Genomic DNA, 26,265 nt, shown 5'->3' on the forward strand with positions numbered 1-26,265 from the left:
ATAACCAGTTCCACCACCTCCAAAATAACCAGTTCCACCACTTCCAAAATAACCAGTTCCACCACCTCCAAAATAACCAGTTCCACCACCTCCAAAATAACCAGTTCCACCACCTCCAAAATAACCAGTTCCACCACCTCCAAAATAACCAGTGCCAAAACAACCAGTTCCACCACCTCCAAAATAACCAGTTTCACCACCTCCAAAATAACCAGTTCCACCACCTCCAAAATAACCAGTTCCACCACCTCCAAAATAACCAGTTCCACCACCTCCAAAATAACCAGTTCCACCACCTCCAAAATAACCAGTTCCACCACCTCCAAAATAACCAGTTCCACCACCTCCAAAATAACCAGTTCCACCACCTCCAAAATAACCAGTTCCACCACCTCCAAAATAACCAGTTCCACCACCGCCAAAATAACCAGTGCCAAAACAACCAGTTCCACCACCTCCAAAATAACCAGTTCAACCACCTCCAAAATAACCAGTTCCACCACCGCCAAAATAACCAGTTCCACCACCTCCAAAATAACCAGTTCCACCACCTCCAAAATAACCAGTTCCACCACCTCCAAAATAACCAGTTCCACCACCTCCAAAATAACCAGTTCCACCACCTCCAAAATAACCAGTTCCACCACCTCCAAAATAACCAGTTCCACCACCTCCAAAATAACCAGTTCCACCACCTCCAAAATAACCAGTTCCACCACCTCCAAAATAACCAGTTCCACCACCTCCAAAATAACCAGTTCCACCACCTCCAAAATAACCAGTTCCACCACCGCCAAAATAACCAGCTCCACCATCTCCAAAATAACCAGTTACACCACCTCCAAAATAACCAGTTCCACCACCTCCAAAATAACCAGTTCCACCACCTCCAAAATTACCAGTTCCACCACCTCCAAAATAACCAGTTCCACCACCTCCAAAATAACCAGTTCCACCACCTCCAAAATAACCAGTTCCACCACCTCCAAAATAACCAGTTCCTCCACCTCCAAAATAACCAGTTCCACCACCTCCAAAATAACCAGTTCCACCACCTCCAAAATAACCAGTTCCACCACCTCCAAAATAACCAGTTCCACCACCTTCAAAATAACCATTTCCACCACCGCCAAAATAACCAATTCCGCCACCGCCAAAATAACCAGCTCCACCACCTCCAAAATAACCAGCCCCACCACCTTCAAAATAACCAGTTCCACCAAATCCAAAATAACCAGTTCCTCCACCGCCAAAAAAAACAGGTCCACCACCTCCAAAATAACCAGTTACACCACCTCCAAAATAACCAGTTCCACCACCTCCAAAATAACCAGTTCCTCCACCTCCAAAATAACCAGTTCCACCACCTCCAAAATAACCAGTTCCACCACCGCCAAAATAACCAGTTCCACCACCTCCAAAATAACCAGTTCCACCACCTCCAAAATAACCAGTTCCACCACCTCCAAAATAACCAGTTACACCACCTCCAAAATAACCAGTTCCACCACCTCCAAAATAACCAGTTCCACCACCTCCAAAATAACCAGTTCCACCACCTCCAAAATAACCAGTTACACCACCTCCAAAATAACCAGTTCCACCACCGCCAAAATAACCAGTGCCAAAACAACCAGTTCCACCACCTCCAAAATAACCAGTTCCACCACCTCCAAAATAACCAGTTCCACCACCTTCAAAATAACCAGTTCCACCACCTCCAAAATAACCAGTTCCACCATCTCCAAAATAACCAGTTCCACCACCTCCAAAATAACCAGTTCCACCACCTCCAAAATAACCAGTTCCACCACCTCCAAAATAACCAGTTACACCACCTCCAAAATAACCAGTTCCACCACCGCCAAAATAACCAGTGCCAAAACAACCAGTTCCACCACCTCCAAAATAACCAGTTCAACCACCTCCAAAATAACCAGTTCCACCACCGCCAAAATAACCAGTTCCACCACCTCCAAAATAACCAGTTCCACCACCTCCAAAATAACCAGTTCCACCACCTCCAAAATAACCAGTTCCACCACCTCCAAAATAACCAGTTCCACCACCGCCAAAATAACCAGTTCCACCACCTCCAAAATAACCAGCTCCACCACCTCCAAAATAACCAGCCCCACCACCTTCAAAATAACCAGTTCCACCAAATCCAAAATAACCAGTTCCTCCACCGCCAAAAAAAACAGGTCCACCACCTCCAAAATAACCAGTTCCACCACCGCCAAAATAACCAGTGCCAAAACAACCAGTTCCACCACCTCCAAAATAACCAGTTCAACCACCTCCAAAATAACCAGTTCCACCACTGCCAAAATAACCAGTTCCACCACCTCCAAAATAACCAGTTCCACCACCTCCAAAATAACCAGTTCCACCACCTCCAAAATAACCAGTTCCACCACCTCCAAAATAACCAGTTCCACCACCTCCAAAATAACCAGTTCCACCACCTCCAAAATAACCAGTTCCACCTCCTCCAAAATAACCAGTTCCACCACCTCCAAAATAATCAGTTCCACCACCTCCAAAATAACCAGTTCAACCACCTCCAAAATAACCAGCTCCACCACCTCCAAAATAACCAGTTCCACCACCTTCAAAATAACCAGTTCCACCACCTCCAAAATAACCAGTTCCACCACCTCCAAAATAACCAGTTCCACCACCTCCAAAATAACCAGTTCCACCACCTCCAAAATAACCAGTTCCACCACCTCCAAAATAACCAGTTCCACCACCCCCAAAATAACCAGTTCCACCACCTCCAAAATAACCAGTTCCACCACCTCCAAAATAACCAGCTCCACCACCTCGAAAATAACCAGTTACACCACCTCCAAAATAACCAGTTCCACCACCTCCAAAAAAGCCAGGTCCACCAACTCCAAAATTATCAGTTCCAACACCTCCAAAATAACCAGTTCCACCACCTCCAAAATAACCAGTTCCACCACCTCCAAAATAACCAGTTCCACCACCTCCAAAATAACCAGTTCCTCCATCTCCAAAATAACCAGTTACACCACCTCCAAAATAACCAGTTACACCACCTCCAAAATAACCAGTTCCACCACCTCCAAAATAACCAGTTCCACCACCTCCAAAATAAGCAGTTCCACCACCTTCAAAATAACCATTTCCACCACCGCCAAAATAACCAGTTCCACCACCGCCAAAATAACCAGCTCCACCACCTTCAAAATAACCAGCCCCACCACCTTCAAAATAACCAGTTCCACCAAATCCAAAATAACCAGTTCCTACACCACCAAAAAAAACAGGTCCACCACCTCCAAAATAACCAGTTCCACCACCGCCAAAATAACCAGTGCCAAAACAACCAGTTCCACCACCTCCAAAATAACCAGTTCCACCACCTCCAAAATAACCAGTTCCACCACCTCCAAAATAACCAGTTCCACCACCTCCAAAATAACCAGTTCCACCACCTCCAAAATAACCAGTTCCACCACCTCCAAAATAACCAGTTCCACCACCTCCAAAATAACCAGTTCCACCACCTCCAAAATAACCAGTTCCACCACCTCCAAAATAACCAGTTCCACCATCTCCAAAATAACCAGTTCCACCACCTCCAAAATAACCAGTTCCACCACCTCCAAAATAACCAGTTCCACCACCTCCAAAATAACCAGTTCCACCACCTCCAAAATAACCAGTGCCAAAACAACCAGTTCCACCACCTCCAAAATAACCAGTTCAACCACCTCCAAAATAACCAGTTCCACCACCTCCAAAATAACCAGTTCCACCACCTCCAAAATAACCAGTTCCACCACCTCCAAAATAACCAGTTCCACCACCTCCAAAATAACCAGTTCCACCACCTCCAAAATAACCAGTGCCAAAACAACCAGTTCCACCACCTCCAAAATAACCAGTTCAACCACCTCCAAAATAACCAGTTCCACCACCTTCAAAATAACCAGTTACACCACCTCCAAAATAACCAGTTCCACCACCTCCAAAATAACCAGTTCCACCACCTCCAAAATAACCAGTTCCACCACCTCCAAAATAACCAGTTCCACCACCTCCAAAATAACCAGTTCCACCACCTCCAAAATAACCAGTTCCACCACCTCCAAAATAACCAGTTCCACCACCGCCAAAATAACCAGTGCCAAAACAACCAGTTCCACCACCTCCAAAATAACCAGTTCCACCACCTCCAAAATAACCAGTTCCACCACCGCCAAAATAACCAGTTCCACCACCTCCAAAATAACCAGTTCCACCACCTCCAAAATAACCAGTTCCACCACCTCCAAAATAACCAGTTCCACCACCTCCAAAATAACCAGTTCCACCACCTCCAAAATAACCAGTTCCACCACCTTCAAAATAACCAGTTCCACCACCTCCATAATAACCAGTTCCACCATCTCCAAAATAACCAGTTCCACCACCTCCAAAATAACCAGTTCCACCACCTCCAAAATAACCAGTTCCACCACCCCCAAAATAACAAGTTCCACCACCTCCAAAATAACCAGTTCCACCACTGCCAAAATAACCAGCTCCACCACCTCCAAAATAACCAGTTCCACCACCTCCAAAATAACCAGTTCCACCACCTCCAAAATAACCAGTTCCACCACCTCCAAAATTACCAGTTCCACCACCTCCAAAATAACCAGTTCCACCACCGCCAAAATAACCAGCTCCACCACCTCCAAAATAACCAGCCCCACCACCTTCAAAATAACCAGTTCCACCAACTCCAAAATAACCAGTTCCTCCACCTCCAAAAAAACCAGTTCCACCACCTCCAAAATAACCAGTTCCACCACCGCCAAAATAACCAGTGCCAAAACAACCAGTTCCACCACCTCCAAAATAACCAGTTCAACCACCTCCAAAATAACCAGTTCCACCACCGCCAAAATAACCAGTTCCACCACCTCCAAAATAACCAGTTCCACCACCTCCAAAATAACCAGTTCCACCACCTCCAAAATAACCAGTTCCACCACCTCCAAAATAACCAGTTCCACCACCTCCAAAATAACCAGTTCCACCACCTCCAAAATAACCAGTTCCACCACCTCCAAAATAACCAGTTCCACCACCTCCAAAATAACCAGTTCCACCACCTCCAAAATAACCAGTTCCACCACCTCCAAAATAACCAGTTCCACCACCTCCAAAATAACCAGTTCCACCACCTCCAAAATAACCAGTTACACCACCTCCAAAATAACCAGTTCCACCACCGCCAAAATAACCAGCTCCACCACCTCGAAAATAACCAGTTCCACCACCTCCAAAATAACCAGTTCCACCACCTCCAAAATAACCAGTTCCACCACCTCCAAAATAACCAGTTCCACCACCTCCAAAATAACCAGTTCCACCACCTCCAAAATAACCAGTTCCACCACCTCCAAAATAACCAGTTCCACCACCTCCAAAATAACCAGTTCCACCACCTCCAAAATAACCAGTTCCACCACCTCCAAAATAACCAGTTCCACCACCTCCAAAATAACCAGTTCCACCACCTCCAAAATAACCAGTTCCACCACCTCCAAAATAACCAGTTCCACCACCCCCAAAATAACCAGTTTACACCACCTCCAAAATAACCAGTTCCACCACCTCCAAAATAACCTGCTCCACCACCTCCAAAATAACCAGTTACACCACCTCCAAAATAACCAGTTCCACCACCTCCAAAATAACCAGTTCCACCACCTCCAAAATTACCAGTTCCACCACCTCCAAAATAACCAGTTCCACCACCTTCAAAATAACCATTTCCACCACCTCCAAAATAACCAGTTCCACCACCGCCAAAATAACCAGCTCCACCACCTCCAAAATAACCAGCTCCACCACCTCCAAAATAACCAGTTCCACCAAATCCAAAATAACCAGTTCCTCCACCGCCAAAAAACCAGTTCCACCACCTCCAAAATAACCAGTTCCACCACCGCCAAAATAACCAGTGCCAAAACAACCAGTTCCACCACCTCCAAAATAACCAGTTCCACCACCTCCAAAATAACCAGTTCCACCACCGCCAAAATAACCAGTTCCACCACCTCCAAAATAACCAGTTCCACCACCTCCAAAATAACCAGTTCCACCACCTCCAAAATAACCAGTTCCACCACCTCCAAAATAACCAGTTCCACCACCTCCAAAATAACCAGTTCCACCACCTCCAAAATAACCAGTTCCACCACCTCCAAAATAACCAGTTTCACCACCTCCAAAATAACCAGTTCCACCACCTCCAAAATAACCAGTTCCACCACCGCCAAAATAACCAGCTCCACCACCTCCAAAATAACCAGTTCCACCACCTCCAAAATAACCAGTTCCACCACCTCCAAAATAACCAGTTCCACCACCTCCAAAATAACCAGTTCCACCACCGCCAAAATAACCAGTGCCAAAACAACCAGTTCCACCACCTCCAAAATAACCAGTTCAACCACCTCCAAAATAACCAGTTCCACCACCTCCAAAATAACCAGTTCCACCACCTCCAAAATAACCAGTTCCACCACCTCCAAAATAACCAGTTCCACCACCTCCAAAATAACCAGTTCCACCACCTCCAAAATAACCAGTTCCACCACCTCCAAAATAACCAGTTCCACCACCTCCAAAATAACCAGTGCCAAAACAACCAGTTCCATCACCTCCAAAATAACCAGTTCCACCACCTCCAAAATAACCAGTTCCACCACCTCCAAAATAACCAGTTCCACCACCTCCAAAATAACCAGTTCCACCACCTCCAAAATAACCAGTTCCACCACCTCCAAAATAACCAGTTCCACCACCTCCAAAATAACCAGTTCCACCACCTCCAAAATAACCAGTTCCACCACCTCCAAAATAACCAGTTACACCACCTCCAAAATAACCAGTTCCACCACCGCCAAAATAACCAGTGCCAAAACAACCAGTTCCACCACCTCCAAAATAACCAGTTCAACCACCTCCAAAATAACCAGTTCCACCACCGCCAAAATAACCAGTTCCACCACCTCCAAAATAACCAGTTCCACCACCTCCAAAATAACCAGTTCCACCACCTCCAAAATAACCAGTTCCACCACCTCCAAAATAACCAGTTCCACCACCTCCAAAATAACCAGTTCCACCACCTCCAAAATAACCAGTTCCACCACCTCCAAAATAACCAGTTCCACCACCTCCAAAATAACCAGTTCCACCACCTCCAAAATAACCAGTTCCACCACCTCCAAAAAAGCCAGGTCCACCACCTCCAAAATTATCAGTTCCACCACCTCCAAAATAACCAGTTCCACCACCTCCAAAATAACCAGCTCCACCACCTCCAAAATAACCAGCTCCACCACCTCCAAAATAACCAGTTCCACCACCTCCAAAATAACCAGTTCCACCACCTCCAAAATAACCAGTTCCACCACCTCCAAAATAACCAGTTCCACCACCTCCAAAATAACCAGTTCCACCACCCCAAAAATAACCAGTTACACCACCTCCAAAATAACCAGTTCCACGACCGCCAAAATAACCAGATCCACCACCTCGAAAATAACCAGTTCCACCACCTCCAAAATAACCAGTTCCCCCACCTCCAAAATAACCAGTTCCAACACCTCCAAAATTATCAGTTCCACCACCTCCAAAATAACCAGTTCCACCACCTCCAAAATAACCAATTCCACCACCTCCAAAATAACCAGTTCCACCACCTCCAAAATAACCAGTTCCACCACCTCCAAAATAACCAGTTCCACCACCTCCAAAATAACCAGTTCCACCACCTCCAAAATAACCAGTTCCACCACCTCCAAAATAACCAGTTCCACCACCTTCAAAATAACCAGTTCCACCACCTCCAAAATAACCAGTTCCACCACCTCCAAAATAACCAGTTCCACCACCTCCAAAATAACCAGTTCCACCACCTCCAAAATAACCAGTTCCACCACCTCCAAAATAACCAGTTCCACCACCTCCAAAATAACCAGTTTCACCACCCCCAAAATAACCAGTTACACCACCTCCAAAATAACCAGTTCCACTACTGCCAAAATAACCAGCTCCACCATCTCGAAAATAACCAGTTACACCACCTCCAAAATAACCAGTTCCACCACCTCCAAAATAACCAGGTCCACCACCTCCAAAATTATCAGTTCCAACACCTCCAAAATAACCAGTTCCACCACCTCCAAAATAACCAGTTCCACCATCTCCAAAATAACCAGTTCCACCACCTCCAAAATAACCAGTTCCTCCACCTCCAAAATAACCAGTTACACCACCTCCAAAATAACCAGTTACACCACCTCCAAAATAACCAGTTCCACCACCTCCAAAATAACCAGTTCCACCACCTCCAAAATAACCAGTTCCACCACCTTCAAAATAACCATTTCCACCACCGCCAAAATAACCAGTTCCGCCACCGCCAAAATAACCAGCTCCACCACCTCCAAAATAACCAGCCCCACCACCTTCAAAATAACCAGTTCCACCAAATCCAAAATAACCAGTTCCTCCACCACCAAAAAAACAGGTCCACCACCTCCAAAATAACCAGTTCCACCACCGCCAAAATAACCAGTGCCAAAACAACCAGTTCCACCACCTCCAAAATAACCAGTTCAACCACCTCCAAAATAACCAGTTCCACCACCGCCAAAATAACCAGTTACACCACCTCCAAAATAACCAGTTCCACCACCGCCAAAATAACCAGTTCCACCACCGCCAAAATAACCAGTTCCACCACCTCCAAAATAACCAGTTACACCACCTCCAAAATAACCAGTTACACCACCTCCAAAATAACCAGTTCCACCACCTCCAAAATAACCAGTTCCACCACCTCCAAAATAACCAGTTCCACCACCTCCAAAATAACCAGTTCCACCACCTCCAAAATAACCAGTTCCACCACCGCCAAAATAACCAGTGCCAAAACAACCAGTTCCACCACCTCCAAAATAACCAGTTCCACCACCTCCAAAATAACCAGTTCCACCACCTCCAAAATAACCAGTTACACCACCTCCAAAATAACCAGTTCCACCACCTCCAAAATAACCAGTTCCACCACCTCCAAAATAACCAGTTACACCACCTCCAAAATAACCAGTTCCACCACCTCCAAAATAACCAGTTACACCACCTCCAAAATAACCAGTTCCACCACCGCCAAAATAACCAGTGCCAAAACAACCAGTTCCACCACCTCCAAAATAACCAGTTCAACCACCTCCAAAATAACCAGTTCCACCACCGCCAAAATAACCAGTTCCACCACCTCCAAAATAACCAGTTCCACCACCTCCAAAATAACCAGTTCCACCACCTCCAAAATAACCAGTTCCACCACCTCCAAAATAACCAGTTCCACCACCTCCAAAATAACCAGTTCCACCACCGCCAAAATAACCAGTGCCAAAACAACCAGTTCCACCACCTCCAAAATAACCAGTTCAACCACCTCCAAAATAACCAGTTCCACCACCTTCAAAATAACCAGTTACACCACCTCCAAAATAACCAGTTCCACCACCTCCAAAATAACCAGTTCCACCACCTCCAAAATAACCAGTTCCACCACCTCCAAAATAACCAGTTCCACCACCTCCAAAATAACCAGTTCCACCACCTCCAAAATAACCAGTTACACCACCTCCAAAATAACCAGTTCCACCACCGCCAAAATAACCAGTGCCAAAACAACCAGTTCCACCACCTCCAAAATAACCAGTTCAACCACCTCCAAAATAACCAGTTCCACCACCTCCAAAATAACCAGTTCCACCACCTCCAAAATAACCAGTTCCACCACCTCCAAAATAACCAGTTCCTCCACCTCCAAAATAACCAGTTACACCACCTCCAAAATAACCAGTTACACCACCTCCAAAATAACCAGTTCCACCACCTCCAAAATAACCAGTTCCACCACCTCCAAAATAACCAGTTCCACCACCTTCAAAATAACCATTTCCACCACCGCCAAAATAACCAGTTCCACCACCGCCAAAATAACCAGCTCCACCACCTCCAAAATAACCAGCCCCACCACCTTCAAAATAACCAGTTCCACCAAATCCAAAATAACCAGTTCCTCCACCGCCAAAAAAAACAGTTCCACCACCTCCAAAATAACCAGTTCCACCACCGCCAAAATAACCAGTGCCAAAACAACCAGTTCCACCACCTCCAAAATAACCAGTTCAACCACCTCCAAAATAACCAGTTCCACCACCGCCAAAATAACCAGTTCCACCACCTCCAAAATAACCAGTTCCACCACCTCCAAAATAACCAGTTCCACCACCTCCAAAATAACCAGTTCCACCACCTCCAAAATAACCAGTTCCACCACCTCCAAAATAACCAGTTCCACCACCTCCAAAATAACCAGTTCCACCACCTCCAAAATAACCAGTTCCACCACCTCCAAAATAACCAGTTCCACCACCTCCAAAATAACCAGTTCCACCACCTCCAAAATAACCAGTTCCACCACCGCCAAAATAACCAGTGCCAACAACCAGTTCCACCACCTCCAAAATAACCAGTTCAACCACCTCCAAAATAACCAGTTCCACCACCTTCAAAATAACCAGTTACACCACCTCCAAAATAACCAGTTCCACCACCTCCAAAATAACCAGTTCCACCACCTCCAAAATAACCAGTTCCACCACCTCCAAAATAACCAGTTCCACCACCTCCAAAATAACCAGTTACACCACCTCCAAAATAACCAGTTCCACCACCGCCAAAATAACCAGTTCCAAAACAACCAGTTCCACCACCTCCAAAATAACCAGTTCAACCACCTCCAAAATAACCAGTTCCACCACTGCCAAAATAACCAGTTCCACCACCTCCAAAATAACCAGTTCCACCACCTCCAAAATAACCAGTTCCACCACCTCCAAAATAACCAGTTCCACCACCTCCAAAATAACCAGTTCCACCACCTCCAAAATAACCAGTTCCACCACCGCCAAAATAACCAGTGCCAAAACAACCAGTTCCACCACCTCCAAAATAACCAGTTCAACCACCTCCAAAATAACCAGTTCCACCACCTTCAAAATAACAAGTTACACCACCTCCAAAATAACCAGTTCCACCATCTCCAAAATAACCAGTTCCACCACCTCCAAAATAACCAGTTCCACCACCTCCAAAATAACCAGTTACACCACCTCCAAAATAACCAGTTCCACCACCTCCAAAATAACCAGTTACACCACCTCCAAAATAACCAGTTCCACCACCGCCAAAATAACCAGTGCCAAAACAACCAGTTCCACCACCTCCAAAATAACCAGTTCAACCACCTCCAAAATAACCAGTTCCACCACCGCCAAAATAACCAGTTCCACCACCTCCAAAATAACCAGTTCCACCACCTCCAAAATAACCAGTTCCACCACCTCCAAAATAACCAGTTCCACCACCTCCAAAATAACCAGTTCCACCACCTCCAAAATAACCAGTTCCACCACCTCCAAAATAACCAGTTCCACCACCTCCATAATAACCAGTTCCACCATCTCCAAAATAACCAGTTCCACCACCTCCAAAATAACCAGTTCCACCACCTCCAAAATAACCAGTTCCACCACCCCCAAAATAACCAGTTACACCACCTCCAAAATAACCAGTTCCACCACCGCCAAAATAACCAGTTCCACCATCTCCAAAATAACCAGTTATACCACCTCCAAAATAACCAGTTCCACCACCTCCAAAAAAGCCAGGTCCACCACCTCCAAAATTATCAGTTCCAACACCTCCAAAATAACCAGTTCCAACACCTCCAAAATAACCATTTCCACCATCTCCAAAATAACCAGTTCCACCACCTCCAAAATAACCAGTTCCTCCACCTCCAAAATAACCAGTTCCACCACCTCCAAAATAACCAGTTACACCACCTCCAAAATAACCAGTTCCACCACCTCCAAAATAACCAGTTCCACCACCTCCAAAATAACCAGTTCCACCACCTTCAAAATAACCATTTCCACCACCGCCAAAATAACCAATTCCGCCACCGCCAAAATAACCAGCTCCACCACCTCCAAAATAACCAGCCCCACCACCTTCAAAATAACCAGTTCCACCAAATCCAAAATAACCAGTTCCTCCACCTCCAAAAAAAACAGGTCCACCACCTCCAAAATAACCAGTTACACCACCTCCAAAATAACCAGTTCCACCACCTCCAAAATAACCAGTTCCTCCACCTCCAAAATAACCAGTTCCACCACCTCCAAAATAACCAGTTCCACCACCGCCAAAATAACCAGTTCCACCACCGCCAAAATAACCAGTTCCACCACCTCCAAAATAACCAGTTCCACCACCTCCAAAATAACCAGTTCCACCACCTCCAAAATAACCAGTTCCACCACCTCCAAAATAACCAGTTCCACCACCTCCAAAATAACCAGTTCCACCACCTCCAAAATAACCAGTTACACCACCTCCAAAATAACCAGTTCCACCACCGCCAAAATAACCAGTGCCAAAACAACCAGTTCCACCACCTCCAAAATAACCAGTTCAACCACCTCCAAAATAACCAGTTCCACCACCTTCAAAATAACCAGTTCCACCACCTCCAAAATAACCAGTTCCACCACCTCCAAAATAACCAGTTCCACCACCTCCAAAATAACCAGTTCCACCACCTCCAAAATAACCAGTTCCACCACCTCCAAAATAACCAGTTCCACCACCTCCAAAATAACCAGTTCCACCACCTCCAAAATAACCAGTTCCACCACCGCCAAAATAACCAGTGCCAAAACAACCAGTTCCACCACCTCCAAAATAACCAGTTCAACCACCTCCAAAATAACCAGTTCCACCACCGCCAAAATAACCAGTTCCACCACCTCCAAAATAACCAGTTCCACCACCTCCAAAATAACCAGTTCCACCACCTCCAAAATAACCAGTTCCACCACCTCCAAAATAACCAGTTCCACCACCTCCAAAATAACCAGTTCCACCACCGCCAAAATAACCAGTGCCAAAACAACCAGTTCCACCACCTCCAAAATAACCAGTTCCACCACCTCCAAAATAACCAGTTCCACCACCTTCAAAATAACCAGTTCCACCACCTCCAAAATAACCAGTTCCACCACCTCCAAAATAACCAGTTCCACCACCTCCAAAATAACCAGTTCCACCACCTCCAAAATAACCAGTTCCACCACCTCCAAAATAACCAGTTCCACCACCTCCAAAATAACCAGTTCCACCACCTCCAAAATAACCAGTTCCACCACCACCAAAATAACCAGTGCCAAAACAACCAGTTCCACCACCTCCAAAATAACCAGTTCCACCACCTCCAAAATAACCAGTTCCACCACTGCCAAAATAACCAGTTCCACCACCTCCAAAATAACCAGTTCCACCACCTCCAAAATAACCAGTTCCACCACCTCCAAAATAACCAGTTCCACCACCTCCAAAATAACCAGTTCCACCACCTCCAAAATAACCAGTTCCACCACCTCCAAAATAACCAGTTCCACCACCTCCATAATAACCAGTTCCACCATCTCCAAAATAACCAGTTCCACCACCTCCAAAATAACCAGTTCCACCACCTCCAAAATAACCAGTTCCACCACCCCCAAAATAACAAGTTACACCACCTCCAAAATAACCAGTTCCACTACTTCCAAAATAACCAGCTCCACCACCTCCAAAATAACCAGTTCCACCACCTCCAAAATAACCAGTTCCACCACCTCCAAAATAACCAGTTCCACCACCTCCAAAATTATCAGTTCCACCACCTCCAAAATAACCAGTTACACCACCTCCAAAATAACCAGTTCCACCACCGCCAAAATAACCAGTTCCACCACCGCCAAAATAACCAGCTCCACCACCTCCAAAATAACAAGCTCCACCACCTTCAAAATAACCAGTTCCACCAAATCCAAAATAACCAGTTCCACCACCTCCAAAAAAACCAGTTCCACCACCTCCAAAATAACCAGTTCCACCACCGCCAAAATAACCAGTGCCAAAACAACCAGTTCCACCACCTCCAAAATAACCAGTTCAACCACCTCCAAAATAACCAGTTCCACCACCGCCAAAATAACCAGTTCCACCACCTCCAAAATAACCAGTTCCACCACCTCCAAAATAACCAGTTCCACCACCTCCAAAATAACCAGTTCCACCACCTCCAAAATAACCAGTTCCACCACCTCCAAAATAACCAGTTCCACCACCTCCAAAATAACCAGCTCCACCACCTCCAAAATAACCAGCTCCACCACCTTCAAATTAACCAGTTCCACCACCTCCAAAATAACCAGTTCCACCACCTCCAAAATAACCAGTTCCACCACCTCCAAAATAACCAGTTCCACCACCTCCAAAATAACCAGTTCCACCACCTCCAAAATAACCAGTTCCACCACCTCCAAAATAACCAGTTCCACCACCTCCAAAATAACCAGTTCCACCACCCCCAAAATAACCAGTTACACCACCTCCAAAATAACCAGTTCCACTACTGCCAAAATAACCAGCTCCACCATCTCGAAAATAACCAGTTATACCACCTCCAAAATAACCAGTTCCACCACCTCCAAAAAAGCCAGGTCCACCACCTCCAAAATTATCATTTCCACCATCTCCAAAATAACCAGTTCCACCACCTCCAAAATAACCATTTCCACCATCTCCAAAATAACCAGTTCCACCACCTCCAAAATAACCTGTTCCTCCACCTCCAAAATAACCAGTTCCACCACCTCCAAAATAACCAGTTACACCACCTCCAAAATAACCAGTTCCACCACCTCCAAAATAACCAGTTCCACCACCTCCAAAATAACCAGTTCCACCACCTTCAAAATAACCATTTCCACCACCGCCAAAATAACCAGTTCCGCCACCGCCAAAATAACCAGCTCCACCACCTCCAAAATAACCAGCCCCACCACCTTCAAAATAACCAGTTCCACCAAATCCAAAATAACCAGTTCCTCCACCGCCAAAAAAAACAGGTCCACCACCTCCAAAATAACCAGTTACACCACCTCCAAAATAACCAGTTCCACCACCACCAAAATAACCAGTTCCACCACCGCCAAAATAACCAGCTCCACCACCTCCAAAATAACCAGCTCCACCACCTTCAAAATAACCAGTTCCACCAACTCCAAAATAACCAGTTCCACCACTGCCAAAAAAACCAGTTATTCCACCTCCAAAATAACCAGTTCCACCACCGCCAAAATAACCAGTGCCAAAACAACCAGTTCCATCACCTCCAAAATAACCAGTTCAACCACCTCCAAAATAACCAGTTCCACCACCGCCAAAATAACCAGTTCCACCACCTCCAAAATAACCAGTTCCACCACCTCCAAAATAACCAGTTCCACCACCTCCAAAATAACCAATTCCACCACCTCCAAAATAACCAGTTCCACCACCTCCAAAATAACCAGTTCCACCACCACCAAAATAACCAGCTCCACCACCTCCAAAATAACCAGCTCCACCACCTTCAAAATAACCAGTTCCACCACCTCCAAAATAACCAGTTCCACCACCTCCAAAATAACCAGTTCCACCACCTCCAAAATAACCAGTTCCACCACCTCCAAAATAACCAGTTCCACCACCTCCAAAATAACCAGTTCCACCACCTCCAAAATAACCAGTTCCACCACCTCCAAAATAACCAGTTCCACCACCTCCAAAATAACCAGTTCCACCACCTCCAAAATAACCAGTTCCACCACCTTCAAAATAACCATTTCCACCACCGCCAAAATAACCAGTTCCGCCACCGCCAAAATAACCAGCTCCACCACCTCCAAAATAACCAGCCCCACCACCTTCAAAATAACCAGTTCCACCAAATCCAAAATAACCAGTTCCTCCACCGCCAAAAAAAACAGGTCCACCACCTCCAAAATAACCAGTTCCACCACCGCCAAAATAACCAGTGCCAAAACAACCGGTTCCACCGCCTCCAAAATAACCAGTTCAACCACCTCCAAAATAACCAGTTCCACCACCTCCAAAATAACCAGTTCCACCACCTCCAAAATAACCAGTTCCACCACCCCAAAAATAACCAGTTACACCACCTCCAAAATAACCAGTTCCACTACTGCCAAAATAACCAGCTCCACCATCTCGAAAATAACCAGTTACACCACCTCCAAAATAACTAGTTCCACCACCTCCAAAAAAGCCAGTTCCAACACCTCCAAAATTATCAGTTCCACCACCTCCAAAATAACCAGTTCCACCATCTCCAAAATAACCAGTTCCACCACCTCCAAAATAACCAGTTCCACCACCTCCAAAATAACCAGTTCCACCACCTCCAAAATAACCAGTTCCACCACCTCCAAAATAACCAGTTCCACCACCTCCAAAATAACCAGTTCCACCACCTCCAAAATAACCAGTTCCACCACCTCCAAAATAACCAGTTCCACCACCTTCAAAATAACCATTTCCACCACCTCCAAAATAACCAGTTCCGCCACCGCCAAAATAACCAGCTCCACCACCTCCAAAATAACCAGCCCCACCACCTTCAAAATAACCAGTTCCACCAACTCCAAAATAACCAGTTCCTCCACCTCCAAAAAAAACAGGTCCACCACCTCCAAAATAACCAGTTCAACCACCTCCAAAATAACTAGTTCCACCACCGCCAAAATAACCAGTTACACCACCGCCAAAATAACCAGTTCCACCACCTCCAAAATAACCAGTTCCACCACCTCCAAAATAACCAGTTACACCACCTCCAAAATAACCAGTTCCACCACCTCCAAAATAACCAGTTCCACCACCTCCAAAATAACCAGTTCCACCACCTCCAAAATAACCAGTTCCACCACCTCCAAAATAACCAGTTCCACCACCTCCAAAATAACCAGTTCCACCACCTCCAAAATAACCAGTTCCACCACCACCAAAATAACCAGTGCCAAAACAACCAGTTCCACCACCTCCAAAATAACCAGTTACACCACCTCCAAAATAACCAGTTCCACCACCTCCAAAATAACCAGTTCCACCACCTCCAAAATAACCAGTTCCACCACCTCCAAAATAACCAGTTACACCACCTCCAAAATAACCAGTTCCACCACCGCCAAAATAACCAGTGCCAAAACAACCAGTTCCACCACCTCCAAAATAACCAGTTCAACCACCTCCAAAATAACCAGTTCCACCACTGCCAAAATAACCAGTTCCAACACCTCCAAAATAACCAGTTACACCACCTCCAAAATAACCAGTTCCACCACCTCCAAAATAACCAGTTCCACCACCTCCAAAATAACCAGTTCCACCACCTCCAAAATAACCAGTTACACCACCTCCAAAATAACCAGTTCCACCACCTCCAAAATAACCAGTGCCAAAACAACCAGTTCCACCACCTCCAAAATAACCAGTTACACCACCTCCAAAATAACCAGTTCCACCATCTCCAAAATAACCAGTTCCACCACCTCCAAAATAACCAGTTCCACCACCTCCAAAATAACCAGTTCCACCACCTCCAAAATAACCAGTTCCACCACCGCCAAAATAACCAGTGCCAAAACAACCAGTTCCACCACCTCCAAAATAACCAGTTCAACCACCTCCAAAATAACCAGTTCCACCACTGCCAAAATAACCAGTTCCACCACCTCCAAAATAACCAGTTCCACCACCTCCAAAATAACCAGTTCCACCACCTACAAAATAACCAGTTCCACCACCTCCAAAATAACCAGTTCCACCACCTCCAAAATAACCAGTTCCACCACCTCCAAAATAACCAGTTCCACCACCTCCAAAATAACCAGTTCCACCACCTCCAAAATAACCAGTTCCACCACCTCCAAAATAACCAGTTCCACCACCCCAAAAATAACCAGTTACACCACCTCCAAAATAACCAGTTCCACCACCTCCAAAATAACCAGTTCCACCACCACCAAAATAACCAGTTCCACCACCGCCAAAATAACCAGCTCCACCACCTCCAAAATAACCAGCCCCACCACCTTCAAAATAACCAGTTCCACCAAATCCAAAATAACCAGTTCCACCACCGCCAAAATAACCAGTGCCAAAACAACCAGTTCCATCACCTCCAAAATAACCAGTTCAACCACCTCCAAAATAAAAAGTTCCACCACCGCCAAAATAACCAGTTACACCACCTCCAAAATAACCAGTTCAACCACCTCCAAAATAACTAGTTCCACCACCGCCAAAATAACCAGTTCCACCACCTCCAAAATAACCAGTTCCACCACCTCCAAAATAACCAGTTCCACCACCTTCAAAATAACCATTTCCACCACCTCCAAAATAACCAGTTCCGCCACCGCCAAAATAACCAGCTCCACCACCTCCAAAATAACCAGCCCCACCACCTTCAAAATAACCAGTTCCACCAAATCCAAAATAACCAGTTCCTCCACCTCCAAAAAAAACAGGTCCACCACCTCCAAAATAACCAGTTCAACCACCTCCAAAATAACTAGTTCCACCACCGCCAAAATAACCAGTTCCACCACCTCCAAAATAACCAGTTCCACCACCTCCAAAATAACCAGTTCCACCACCTCCAAAATAACCAGTTACACCACCTCCAAAATAACCAGTTACACCACCTCCAAAATAACCAGTTCCACCACCTCCAAAATAACCAGTTCCACCACCTCCAAAATAACCAGTTCCACCACCTCCAAAATAACCAGTTCCACCACCTCCAAAATAACCAGTTACACCACCTCCAAAATAACCAGTTCCACCACCGCCAAAATAACCAGTGCCAAAACAACCAGTTCCACCACCTCCAAAATAACCAGTTACACCACCTCCAAAATAACCAGTTCCACCATCTCCAAAATAACCAGTTCCACCACCTCCAAAATAACCAGTTCCACCACCTCCAAAATAACCAGTTACACCACCTCCAAAATAACCAGTTCCACCACCTCCAAAATAACCAGTGCCAAAACAACCAGTTCCACCACCTCCAAAATAACCAGTTCAACCACCTCCAAAATAACCAGTTCCACCACTGCCAAAATAACCAGTTCCACCACCTCCAAAATAACCAGTTACACCACCTCCAAAATAACCAGTTCCACCATCTCCAAAATAACCAGTTCCACCACCTCCAAAATAACCAGTTCCACCACCTCCAAAATAACCAGTTACACCACCTCCAAAATAACCAGTTCCACCACCGCCAAAATAACCAGTGCCAAAACACCATTCCACCACCTCCAAAATAACCAGTTCCACCACCTCCAAAATAACCAGTTCCACCACCTCCAAAATAACCAGTTCCACCACCTCCAAAATAACCAGTTCCACCACCTCCAAAATAACCAGTTCCACCACCTCCAAAATAACCAGTTCCACCACCGCCAAAATAACCAGTGCCAAAACAACCAGTTCCACCACCTCCAAAATAACCAGTTCAACCACCTCCAAAATAACCAGTTCCACCACCGCCAAAATAACCAGTTCCACCACCTCCAAAATAACCAGTTCCACCACCTCCAAAATAACCAGTTCCACCACCTCCAAAATAACCAGTTCCACCACCTCCAAAATAACCAGTTCCACCACATCCAAAATAACCAGTTCCACCACCTCCAAAATAACCAGTTCCACCACCTCCAAAATAACCAGTTCCACCACCTCCAAAATAACCAGTTCCACCACCTCCAAAATAACCAGTTCCACCACCTCCAAAATAACCAGTTCCACCACCCCAAAAATAACCAGTTACACCACCTCCAAAATAACCAGTTCCACCACTGCCAAAATAACCAGCTCCACCACCTCGAAAATAACCAGTTCCACCACCTCCAAAATAACCAGTTCCACCACCTCCAAAAAAACCAGTTCCAACACCTCCAAAATTACCAGTTCCACCACCTCCAAAATAACCAGTTCCACCACCTCCAAAATAACCAGTTCCACCACCACCAAAATAACCAGTTCCACCACCTCCAAAATAACAGTTCCACCACCTCCAAAATAACCAGCCCCACCACCTCCAAAATAACCAGTTCCACCACCTCCAAAATAACCAGTTCCACCACCGCCAAAATAACCAGTGCCAAAACAACCAGTTCCACCACCTCCAAAATAACCAGTTCCACCACCTCCAAAATAACCAGTTCCACCACCGCCAAAATAACCAGTTCCACCACCTCCAAAATAACCAGTTACACCACCTCCAAAATAACCAGTTCCACCACCGCCAAAATAACCAGTGCCAAAACAACCAGTTCCACCACCTCCAAAATAACCAGTTCCACCACCTCCAAAATAACCAGTTCCACCACCTCCAAAATAACCAGTTCCACCACCTCCAAAATAACCAGTTCCACCACCTCCAAAATAACCAGTTCCACCACCTCCAAAATAACCAGTTCCACCACCGCCAAAATAACCAGTGCCAAAACAACCAGTTCCACCACCTCCAAAATAACCAGTTCCACCACCTCCAAAATAACCAGTTCCACCACCGCCAAAATAACCAGTTCCACCACCTCCAAAATAACCAGTTCCACCACCTCCAAAATAACCAGTTCCACCACCTCCAAAATAACCAGTTCCACCACCTCCAAAATAACCAGTTCCACCACCTCCAAAATAACCAGTTCCACCACCTCCAAAATAACCAGTTCCACCACCGCCAAAATAACCAGTGCCAAAACAACCAGTTCCACCACCTCCAAAATAACCAGTTACACCACCTCCAAAATAACCAGTTCCACCACCTCCAAAATAACCAGTTCCACCACCTCCAAAATAACCAGTTCCACCACCTCCAAAATAACCAGTTCCACCACCTCCAAAATAACCAGTTCCACCACCGCCAAAATAACCAGTGCCAAAACAACCAGTTCCACCACCTCCAAAATAACCAGTTCCACCACCTCCAAAATAACCAGTTCCACCACCTCCAAAATAACCAGTTCCACCACCTCCAAAATAACCAGTTCCACCACCCCAAAAATAACCAGTTCCACCACCTCCAAAATAACCAGTTCCACCACCGCCAAAATAACCAGCTCCACCACCTCGAAAATAACCAGTTCCACCACCTCCAAAATAACCAGTTCCACCACCTCCAAAATAACCAGTTCCAACACCTCCAAAATAACCAGTTCCACCACCTCCAAAATAACCAGTTCCACCACCTCCAAAATAACCAGTTCCACCACCTCCAAAATAACCAGTTCCACCACCGCCAAAATAAACCAGCTCCACCACCTCCAAAATAACCAGCCCCACCACCTTCAAAATAACCAGTTCCACCAACTCCAAAATAACCAGTTCCACCACCTCCAAAATAACCAGTTCCACCACCTCCAAAATTACCAGTTCCACCACCTCCAAAATAACCAGTTCCACCACCTCCAAAATAACCAGTTCCACCACCTCCAAAATAACCAGTTCCACCACCTCCAAAATAACCAGTTCCACCACCTCCAAAAATAACCAGTTACACCACCTCCAAAATAACCAGTTCCACCACCTCCAAAATAACCAGTTCCACCACCTCCAAAATAACCAGTTCCACCACCTCCAAAATAACCAGTTCCACCACCACCAAAATAACCAGTTCCACCACCGCCAAAATAACCAGCTCCACCACCTCCAAAATAACCAGCCCCACCACCTCCAAAATAACCAGTTCCACCAACTCCAAAATAACCAGTTCCACCACCGCCAAAAAAAACAGTTCCACCACCTCCAAAATAACCAGTTCCACCACCGCCAAAATAACCAGTGCCAAAACAACCAGTTCCACCACCTCCAAAATAACCAGTTCAACCACCTCCAAAATAACAGTTCCACCACCGCCAAAATAACCAGTTATACCACCTCCAAAATAACCAGTTCCACCACCTCCAAAATAACCAGTTCCACCACCTCCAAAATAACCAGTTCCACCACCTCCAAAATAACCAGTTCCACCACCTCCAAAATAACCAGTTCCACCACCTCCAAAATAACCAGTTCCACCACCTCCAAAATAACCAGTTCCACCACCTCCAAAATAACCAGTTCCACCACCTCCAAAATAACCAGTTCCACCACCTCCAAAATAACCAGTTCCACCACCTCCAAAATAACCAGTTCCACCACCTCCAAAATAACCAGTTCCACCACCTCCAAAATAACCAGTTCCACCACCTTCAAAATAACCAGTTCCACCACTTCCAAAATAACCAGTTCCACCACCTCCAAAATAACCAGTTCCACCACCTCCAAAATAACCAGTTCCACCACCTCCAAAATAACCAGTTCCACCACCCCCAAAATAACCAGTTACACCACCTCCAAAATAACCATTTCCACTACTGCCAAAATAACCAGCTCCACCATCTCGAAAATAACCAGTTACACCACCTCCAAAATAACCAGTTCCACCACCTCCAAAAAAGCCAGTTCCACCACCTCCAAAATTATCAGTTCCACCACCTCCAAAATAACCAGTTCCACCACCTCCAAAATAACCAGTTCCACCACCTCCAAAATAACCAGTTCCACCACCTCCAAAATAACCAGTTCCACCACCTCCAAAATAACCAGTTCCACCACCTCCAAAATAACCAGTTCCACCACCTCCAAAATAACCAGTTCCACCACCTCCAAAATAACCAGTTCCACCACCTCCAAAATAACCAGTTCCACCACCTTCAAAATAACCATTTCCACCACCGCCAAAATAACCAGTTCCGCCACCGCCAAAATAACCAGCTCCACCACCTCCAAAATAACCAGCCCCACCACCTTCAAAATAACCAGTTCCACCAAATCCAAAATAACCAGTTCCTCCACCGCCAAAAAAAACAGGTCCACCACCTCCAAAATAACCAGTTCCACCACCGCCAAAATAACCAGTGCCAAAACAACCAGTTCCACCACCTCCAAAATAACCAGTTCAACCACCTCCAAAATAACCAGTTCCACCACCGCCAAAATAACCAGTTCCACCACCTCCAAAATAACCAGTTCCACCACCTCCAAAATAACCAGTTCCACCACCGCCAAAATAACCAGTTCCACCACCGCCAAAATAACCAGCTCCACCACCTCCAAAATAACCAGCCCCACCACCTTCAAAATAACCAGTTCCACCAACTCCAAAATAACCAGTTCCTCCACCTCCAAAATAACCAGTTCCACCACCTCCAAAATAACCAGTTCAACCACCTCCAAAATAACCAGTTCCACCACCGCCAATATAACCAGTTCCACCACCTCCAAAATAACCAGTTCCACCACCGCCAAAATAACCAGTTCCACCACCTCCAAAATAACCAGTTCCACCACCTCCAAAATAACCAGTTCCACCACCTCCAAAATAACCAGTTCCACCACCTCCAAAATAACCAGTTCCACCACCTCCAAAATAACCAGTTCCACCACCTCCAAAATAACCAGTTCCACCACCTCCAAAATAACCAGTTCCACCACCTCCAAAATAACCAGTTCCACCACCGCCAAAATAACCAGTGCCAAAACAACCAGTTCCACCACCTCCAAAATAACCAGTTCCACCACCTCCAAAATAACCAGTTCCACCACCTCCAAAATAACCAGTTCCACCACCTCCAAAATAACCAGTTCCACCACCTCCAAAATAACCAGTTCCACCACCTCCAAAATAACCAGTTCCACCACCGCCAAAATAACCAGTGCCAAAACAACCAGTTCCACCACCTCCAAAATAACCAGTTCCACCACCTCCAAAATAACCAGTTCCACCACTGCCAAAATAACCAGTTCCACCACCTCCAAAATAACCAGTTCCACCACCTCCAAAATAACCAGTTCCACCACCTCCAAAATAACCAGTTCCACCACCTCCAAAATAACCAGTTCCACCACCTCCAAAATAACCAGTTCCACCACCTCCAAAATAACCAGTTCCACCACCTCCAAAATAACCAGTTCCACCACCTCCAAAATAACCAGTTCCACCACCTCCAAAATAACCAGTTCCACCACCTCCAAAATAACCAGTTCCACCACCTCCAAAATAACCAGTTCCACCACCTCCAAAATAACCAGTTCCACCACCGCCAAAATAACCAGTGCCAAAACAACCAGTTCCACCACCTCCAAAATAACCAGTTCCACCACCTCCAAAATAACCAGTTCCACCACCGCCAAAATAACCAGTTCCACCACCTCCAAAATAACCAGTTCCACCACCTCCAAAATAACCAGTTCCACCACCTACAAAATAACCAGTTCCACCACCTCCAAAATAACCAGTTCCACCACCTCCAAAATAACCAGTTCCACCACCTCCAAAATAACCAGTTCCACCACCTCCAAAATAACCAGTTCCACCACCTCCAAAATAACCAGTTCCACCACCTCCAAAATAACCAGTTCCACCACCTCCAAAATAACCAGTTCCACCACCCCAAAAATAACCAGTTACACCACCTCCAAAATAACCAGTTACACCACCTCCAAAATAACCAGTTCCACCACCACCAAAATAACCAGTTCCACCACCGCCAAAATAAACAGCTCCACCACCTCCAAAATAACCAGCCCCACCACCTCCAAAATAACCAGTTCCACCACCTCCAAAATAACCAGTTCCACCACCGCCAAAATAACCAGTGCCAAAACAACCAGTTCCACCACCTCCAAAATAACCAGTTCCACCACCTCCAAAATAAACAGTTCCACCACCGCCAAAATAACCAGTTCCACCACCTCCAAAATAACCAGTTCCACCACCTCCAAAATAACCAGTTCCACCACCTCCAAAATAACCAGTTCCACCACCTCCAAAATAACCAGTTCCACCACCTCCAAAATAACCAGTTCCACCACCTCCAAAATTATCAGTTCCAACACCTCCAAAATAACCAGTTCCGCCACCGCCAAAATAACCAGCTCCACCACCTCCAAAATAACCAGCCCCACCACCTTCAAAATAACCAGTTCCACCAAATCCAAAATAACCAGTTCCTCCACCTCCAAAAAAACCAGGTCCACCACCTCCAAAATAACCAGTTCCACCACCTCCAAAATAACCAGTTCCACCACCGCCAAAATAACCAGTTCCACCACCGCCAAAATAACCAGTTCCACCACCTCCAAAATAACCAGTTCCACCACCTCCAAAATAACCAGTTCCACCACCTCCAAAATAACCAGTTCCACCACCTCCAAAATAACCAGTTCCACCACCTCCAAAATAACCAGTTCCACCACCTCCAAAATAACCAGTTCCACCACCTCCAAAATAACCAGTTCCACCACCTCCAAAATAACCAGTTCCACCACCTCCAAAATAACCAGTTCCACCACCGCCAAAATAACCAGTGCCAAAACAACCAGTTCCACCACCTCCAAAATAACCAGTTCCACCACCTCCAAAATAACCAGTTCCACCACCTCCAAAATAACCAGTTCCACCACCTCCAAAATAACCAGTTCCACCACCTCCAAAATAACCAGTTCCACCACCTCCAAAATAACCAGTTCCACCACCGCCAAAATAACCAGTGCCAAAACAACCAGTTCCACCACCTCCAAAATAACCAGTTCCACCACCTCCAAAATAACCAGTTCCACCACCTCCAAAATAACCAGTTCCACCACCTCCAAAATAACCAGTTCCACCACCTCCAAAATAACCAGTTCCACCACCTCCAAAATAACCAGTGCCAAAACAACCAGTTCCACCACCTCCAAAATAACCAGTTCCACCACCTCCAAAATAACCAGTTCCACCACCTCCAAAATAACCAGTTCCACCACCTCCAAAATAACCAGTTCCACCACCTCCAAAATAACCAGTTCCACCACCTCCAAAATAACCAGTTCCACCACCTCCAAAATAACCAGTTCCACCACATCCAAAATAACCAGTTCCACCACCTCCAAAATAACCAGTTCCACCACCTCCAAAATAACCAGTTCCACCACCTCCAAAATAACCAGTTCCACCACCTCCAAAATAACCAGTTCCACCACCTCCAAAATAACCAGTTCCACCACCCCAAAAATAACCAGTTACACCACCTCCAAAATAACCAGTTCCACCACCGCCAAAATAACCAGCTCCACCACCTCCAAAATAACCAGTTACACCACCTCCAAAATAACCAGTTCCACCACCTCCAAAAAAACCAGTTCCAACACCTC

Source organism: Salmo salar, chromosome ssa13, assembly GCF_905237065.1.
Source record: "Salmo salar chromosome ssa13, Ssal_v3.1, whole genome shotgun sequence".
NCBI classification, from domain to species: Eukaryota; Metazoa; Chordata; class Actinopteri; order Salmoniformes; family Salmonidae; genus Salmo; species Salmo salar.